Source organism: Erythranthe guttata, chromosome 3, assembly GCF_056151865.1.
Source record: "Erythranthe guttata isolate IM_541 chromosome 3, IM_541, whole genome shotgun sequence".
Classification (NCBI taxonomy): domain Eukaryota; kingdom Viridiplantae; phylum Streptophyta; class Magnoliopsida; order Lamiales; family Phrymaceae; genus Erythranthe; species Erythranthe guttata.
In genome coordinates, this window is record NC_142535.1 from 11365095 (window position 1) to 11372590 (window position 7496).

Consider the following 7496-nt stretch of genomic DNA (forward strand, 5'->3'; position numbering starts at 1 on the left):
AAACATTTAGACAATAATTACACTCACACAAGTCAAACTCCTCTATTTTGATAGTCATATCTTAGTAACTGAGGAACCTTCAAACTGAACACTTGATCATGTTCCATGTGAATTGTTTGACTTGAAAATAAGAGTTTATATATAAAAAAAAAAAAAAAATATATATATATATATATATATATATATATATATATATATATATATATATATATATACATATATAATATCATGCCTGTCAGCAAATTTTTTCTCACTATTAATCATTAATAAATATATTGTTTTCATTTATGTGAATATTTCATGAGTGCTACGGTTTTTTTTTTTTTTTTTTTATTGAATTATCCCTATTTATATGGGTCGTGGGTACATAGGTTAATTCCTTATTTTCCACTAAGTCCACTCCTTATTGTGCCATGTGTCACGGTTCTTCTTTAAACTGCCAAGGAAATTTTATTCTCCTTAATCACACTCTCCCCAAGAAAAACGCACACCACTTCTTCACCTTCTCCACTTCAATTTTTCTTTCTTTCTTCAGCAAAATTAGGGCTTATAAATTTCGTGCTTATTCTCTCAAAAATTCACACTCAAAAATCAAAAGCACAAAGAAGCTATTTTCCTTTATCTACTGTATCATGGCATCCCCACCTAGAAATCCTCCTCCAGCCGCCGATGGTGATGTCCACAACGATGCTGCAGCACCTGTACCAGCAGACCCGAAATCTGGCCATCATCGTTCATCCAATCAACTTTGAAGCTGTACCAATCAGCTACATTGAGCCCGGAGATGAGCTGAACCCGATTGACCCAGACAATTTTGATTTTGTGGGTCCCTCTTCCACCGCCGGAAGGTTTCCAACGCGCCGGTCCAAGCGCACGAACCCTTTCCCAGATCTGAATACTGCGGTGCCACAACGCCGGAGAGGAGAAAACTCTCCCCGGAGAGGAAGCAGAGGTGGAAGAAGAGGAGGCAGAGGTGGCCGTACTCCTGTTAGGCCAAATCCACCAAGAGGTCTTCATTTGGTGGATGAAGAAACTGATGATGAAGAAGGAGACCCTAACTTTGCAGCACCGGAGGCTCAACCTCCATCCTCCAGCTCCTCTGAGTCATCATCAAAGGATTCACCTCCCCCAACGTCAACTCAGGGGGAGTCATCTCAGTCTAGCATGGCAGCAGCAGCCTCTCAACACCCTGTCTCTGAAGGTGTTACTGCACATGCTCCAGAAGATGCTGCTGCACCTACTGTCTCAGCAAATGTTCCTCAGAATGCTGCCCCTTATCAGGATGAAGAGATGCCTGATTTTTCTGGAATGTCTTCTGCAGAGCATGTTGACATTCCCATTGTTGATGCTCAGGAGTTCACCACTACTGAAGAAACTCCATCAGTCCCTCATGCAGACCCTCTGGAAACCCTGGCAGAAGCAGCATTTCAAGCAAATACATCTCCTCCTCAGGCTGAAGAACCAGAGAAAAGTGATGACAGCTGGGAGGTTCCTCTAGCTGCTTTTCGCAAAAACTTGCCCTCTTCAGATTCAGACAGTGAATCTTCTGAAGACTCTTCTCAGCAGGAAGAAGATGTTGTCCCACCTGCTGCATCACCTGAACCAGCATACATTCCAGATGAACTGGAAGATTCAGAAGATGAGGACTCCTCAGAGGAAGAAGAACCAGACTTGGATGGGAAGAATTTGTCAACCCCTTTTGAGGTAAACAATGCCTTCAGTCCTAACTTTTATTTTGAATCTGATTCCATTTTGAGTCCTCAAGTCATGAATTGTCAATTCATTGAGGAAAATAAAATTTCCAAGGAAGAATTTGATAGGCATAGAATCACAGCTTTTCTTCATCAAAGAAACATTCTTAGCCTTGTTGACATTGCCTGCTCTTATGATCCCATGGTTGTGAAGGAATTTTATGCCAATTTGCAAACTTCTTTTTTAAAGAAAAATTCTCCAAACTTTGGCAAAGTTTTTGTGCGCAATTCCATCTTTTCTTTTTCTCCCAAAATTATCAACTCTCATTTACAAACTCCTACTGTGATTGATGAGGATAATTATGGTGATTTTACTGAGATTTGCAAAGTTATTTCTGGAAACCGTTTAAAAAGTTGGCCTGCACACCCAAGAAAATTCCAAGTGTCTCAACTCACTGCTTTTTACTCTGTCTTATTTAGACTCACAGTGATGAATTGGATTCCATCCAAAAATGTCTCTGTGGTAACTAAACCTCATGCTGTACTCATGTACAAATTGGGGATGGGATTACCAGTGGATTTTGGCAAACTGTTCTTTGATACTATTGGTCATCTTGCCCAGAAAATTTCACCCTCCACTCACCTTCCCTATCCTTCTCTCATCTATTCCATCTTACTCTCTCAAAACTTAGGCCAAGATGACTCAGAATAATCTTCACACTCCACAAGGCATGATCACTGTTTCTCAAAATTTTCTAAGAGCTCCTCATGTCCAAGATCTTCCCTGGAATGGAGATAATTTTCTCTCAAGTGAATCAGGTCAAAATAATCCTGGTGTTGAAGGTGTTGCTCCTCATGTTGACAACACTTCTAACCTTCTTGTGCTTGCTGTCATTTCTTGCAATCCATAAGTACCACAAGATCAAGCAAGGCACAATGGTCGTGATGTGTGTGTGGTGTGTGAGTGTGTGCGAAGTGAAGTGCTGCCAATAAAGTAAAATCTGGGGTATGTGCGTAGTGTGTGCAGGTGTATAGCCAAAAAGATAGAAAAAATGATGCCATACCCTCTTAGCCGTCGGGCTCTCCACGAAGATATGATCAATCGACTCAATAGAAGGAGACTCGACAGACTGAGATACAAGACTCGACACAGGAATAGATGGATCTGGACAACAATAGCACCTCGAGGCAAGAGAGGTGCCTCGAGACTGAAGTTTGGTATCCACTGGAAGACGCTGAAGAAGGAGACGCCAAAGAAAGATAGAAATTGTAGGAGTAAGACAAGATCCCCAAAATATACGAAGAATAGGGGTAGGGGTATGCTGCTGTCGTATCAAGGCCCAAGCCGAGGTCAAGAAAAACTTGCCATCCGAAGAAGCTCTCCAAATGGGCAAATCACCCGAAGCACCAGAGATTGGGTCCGAGCAAATCCTATCGATCCACTGAAAAGGAATATCCTCAGCTAGCTTGTTTCGATCCCACTGACTTTTAACCAAATAATACTCCACACGAACTGATGTTAGCCGACCATCATCAATAATGCCCGAAAGGGGACCATCGCCAAACCAGTGGTCGTGCTAGAAATAAACATGACCTGGACCAATCCGCCAAAATATTTGAGCTTGAACACGCTCTCGGACATGGCACATGCGTTTCCACACCGTGCTATAGAGTGAAGACACAACGGATGAACCTGGGAACCGATTCCGACAATACTTGTTTCGGAGAAAACGGGCCCAAAGAGAATCCTGAGCACGGAATCGAAACCAGAGTTTGTAAGTGAAGGCATCAATCACATCCGTCAAACGCCTCAACCCCAAGCCACCCTCACTAACTCGCCGACAAATCGTCTCCCAAGCAACCCAATGAGGGCGGCGCTGATTACCATAAGATCCCCAGGGAAATCGGGCCATGCACTGCTCAATCTGCTGAATAATGTACTGCGGAGGTTGAATAACCTGAACAAGATGCAAAGCCATAGTCGAAAGCGTACTCCGGATCAAGGCAAGACGGCCCCCGAAAGCCAAAGCGGTCCGAGCCCAACCCGAAATCCTGGCTTGCATGCGATCAAGCAAAGTGTGAAACAAACTGCCCCGGTCCCTCCCTTTGTATAGTGGAGCTCCAAGATAAATGATTACCATCAGAACATCAAGCAAAGTGGAAGATCCTTTCTCGGATAACTGAGAATCTGAGAAATAGTGCGAAGATTACCATCAGAACATGCCCTATCAACTGTGAAAGTGCTCTTGTGCACACTAATCAACTGACCCGAAGTCCGACAGTAATGATCGAGAAAATCCCGCAGCTTCTTCAGGCCAAAATTATGGCACGAGGTAAATATCATCACATCATCCGCATAGGCCAAATGGGATATAGGGATGCCTCCCCTTGTAGAATAAAACATGCTTGGGCAACGGCTGTATAATGCATCGAGACCTCTCGAAAAATACTCAGCCGCAAGTACAAAAAGAGTCGGCGAGAGCGGATCTCCCTGCCTTAGACCACGAGACGAAGTGAAATACCCCGTCAGCTCCCCGTTGATTAGTAAAGAGAACTGGCACGAGGAGACACATCGCCGAATAATATCAACCAAGTTCGCCGAGAAACCAATCAGCTCGAGTACACGAAATAAGAACCGCCACTGAACCCTATCATAAGCCTTTGCCATATCCAGCTTCAAAATAAGATTCGGATTTCGACAACGAACTGATATCGAGTGGACCATATCTTATGCTAATAAAATATTATCACTAATGAGACGACCCTGAACAAACCCACTCTGAGAAGGAGAAATAATGTGGGGCAAATGAGGTGCCAGTCTGTTCGTAAGTACCTTGGTGATAATTTTATTGGTCACGTTGCACAAGCTAATCGGGCGGAAATCTGTCCAAGCCATCGGAAAGTCCACCTTTGGAATAAGAACCAAGGTGGTAGCGGTGAAGCTCGCAGGCATAGATCCACCCTCGAAGAAATCCCAAACCGCTTCACAAACATCACACTGAATCAAGTCCCAACAATGCTGATAAAATAGCGAAGAATACCCATCAGGACCCGAAGCACTATCTCGACAAATCCCAAACACCGCATCTTTGATCTCCTCAACTGAAGGACGAGTAGAGACTGAAGAAAAGTCCCTTTGAGGAGCGGAAAATAGGGACTCATCAACCGGAAGCAAACTAGGCATATCATCGGTAAGAAGCTTGCTAAAGAAATCAACGCCCGAATCCTTGATCTCCTGAGCTGATGTGAGAACCGAATCACCATGAGAGATAGAGTGGATTCGATTGACACATCGCTTTTTCTTGACTAACGAGTGGAAAAACTTAGAGTTTCTCTCTCCATCAGTCGCCCGTCTACAAGCTGCCTTCTGCTTCCAAAAGTCCTCCTCAATATTGAGCATGAGAGTAAGTTCAGCAGTGGCCTTTTTCAAATTTGCACGATTCTCGGGGGATCGATCCAAGTCATATATGTGCTCGGCCTCTAGAACAGCTGCCTCGGCCCTCTCTTTATTCTTGAACACGTCCCCGAAAACATTCCAATTCCACCACTGAAGCTTCTGTTTCAATCGTCTCAACTTCGTATGTAATCGATGCATCCCCGTCTGAGAACACGGAAAATCCCAAACCTGTTCCACAATCTGACGAAACGTAGCGTGGCGGATCCACATATGCTGAAACCGGAATGAAGCAGGAGGCCTAGACGAAGAAGCAGCCGATGAAACCAAAAGAGGAGCATGATCCGACCAGGTCCGTGAGAGGTGGGTAACCTGCGTAATAGGCAGTAAATCTAGCCAAGCAGAGTTATATAGAATCCTATCCAAACGCTCCAAAAGACCTGAAGGGCTCTCCCAAGTATAGCAAGAACTAGCCCCAGAGAACCCGGCATCCGAAAGTTCACAATCCGAAACCATAGCACCAAACTCAGCCATATCTAGTCTCCTATCCGAAACCGATCTATTCCGTTCTGACTCAAGTAAGATTGAGTTGAAGTCACCCCCAGAAATCCAAGGAGTGTCACCAATCGTCTCAAAAATGTCGCGGAACGAATTCCACAAAACACGGCGCTCGGAACGAGAGCATCTAGCATAGACCGCAGTAAATACAAAAGGAGCACCAAATAAACCAGATATGCATCTAACATGCAATAATTGTACCTCATCCCTAAGCAACTCCACTCGAAAATTGTGATCCCAAAAAATCCAGATCTTCCCCGCACAATTAGACAAACCAGCAACGAAACCCAAACGACGGCAATAGTAATCATGCACAAACTCAGTCATAGGTTCAGAAATAACCAATAAATTAACTCTATGTTGGCGACAAATAAAGCGCAAGTGGGATTGGGTCGCCTTATTTTTTACCCCCCTTGCATTCCACACCAAGAATTTACCCGACATCAAGAAGAGGGGGAATGCGACCCATCTGAAGATTTCCGAGATGTGACAAAGAATGAGTTACCAATAAGGTGGGCCTCCTCCGCATGCCAACGTTCGGCATTCTGCAAACGCCAACGCTCAGCATCAATTAGGCTCGATCGCCACGAGGCCGAAGGTTCATCAGTGATAGAGCCCGGAGTAGCGTGATCAGCTGGGCGTATGCTCGTGGATGGGTTCACGGGCTCATAAGGGATCATGGCAAGGTGATTGAAAGGAGGCGTGCCGGCCAAATTTTGCTCGGCCGTGGGCCGGACCTTGGTCACATAGTGTTCGCAAAATAAGGCAGCCGACGTAGGTGTAATCGGATCCGTACCCGCCGAAAGTCCTGACCCCTCTCGTCCGTGTACCCCATGATTAAGGGGAACATCCTTGGCCACCGAAGTGGCTGAAGGTGATAGATAGGGGGTTGAGAGGGCTGCCCCCTTTGCGGTTCGGGAGCTAGAAGATTGATTTCTGTTCTTTTTGGAGGGAGACACATGCTGATTTTTTTTGGACATGGATAAGGCCTCAATATCATTCAAATTAGCTGCTTGATCATCGGCAATAGTATCTATAGGGTCTGGACTCATCGGTTGTTTGGTGTTAGAAGTATTTTTTCGGCCCTTTTTCGAAGATTTTGGAACATGTTTGGAGGCAACATCCGGTTGAATATGAGCAGCCTCTATATCCTCTTGAACCCCACTCTCCAACAATTCAAAGGGGTTGTAATGCTCAAAATCTCCTTCACTAATATTATCGGAAGTAGTCCGCACAATAGCTTGAGAAAAACTAGGATTTTCAGTTGATTTTGTCCCCGATGTTTTAGGAATATCCATGTTTTCAACAACAACATTTTTCCTCTTTTCAACTCATCGCCAAACTTGTTTTTCCATTGGTGGGGCTGTGGGTTTGGGAATCCGTTGTGGCGGTGGTGGAAAATCCGGTTTTTTAGCATTTCCATTCATATAACAATTTTCAATCGAGTGACCCAGGTGAGAACAAAACGTGCAGAATTTCGGGACGTACTCGTAGTTTACCGGCAAGGAAATCATCTCGATATCATCATAGCCAGTCATCACCGGAATTTGTTCAACCCTCGGTTTCAAGAGATCAATTTCGACACAAAATCAAGCAACAGGTAGCTTCTTTCAATCGGCTGTAAAATCATCAAACTCAAGTGGATTTCCAATAGAAGAAGCAAGGGAGAATATAGCTTCCCGGTTGTACATATAAGGAGGAACTCCCGGCACACCCAAACCGGCGCTATAGAAGTTTCGTTTTTCAAATTAAAGCCCAGAGTATATTTAAAAACACACATGGGCAGCCCATCAATATAGCATATCGATCTTCTCAAAAGCAAAGAATAATCATCTAATACCGAGAATTGAATC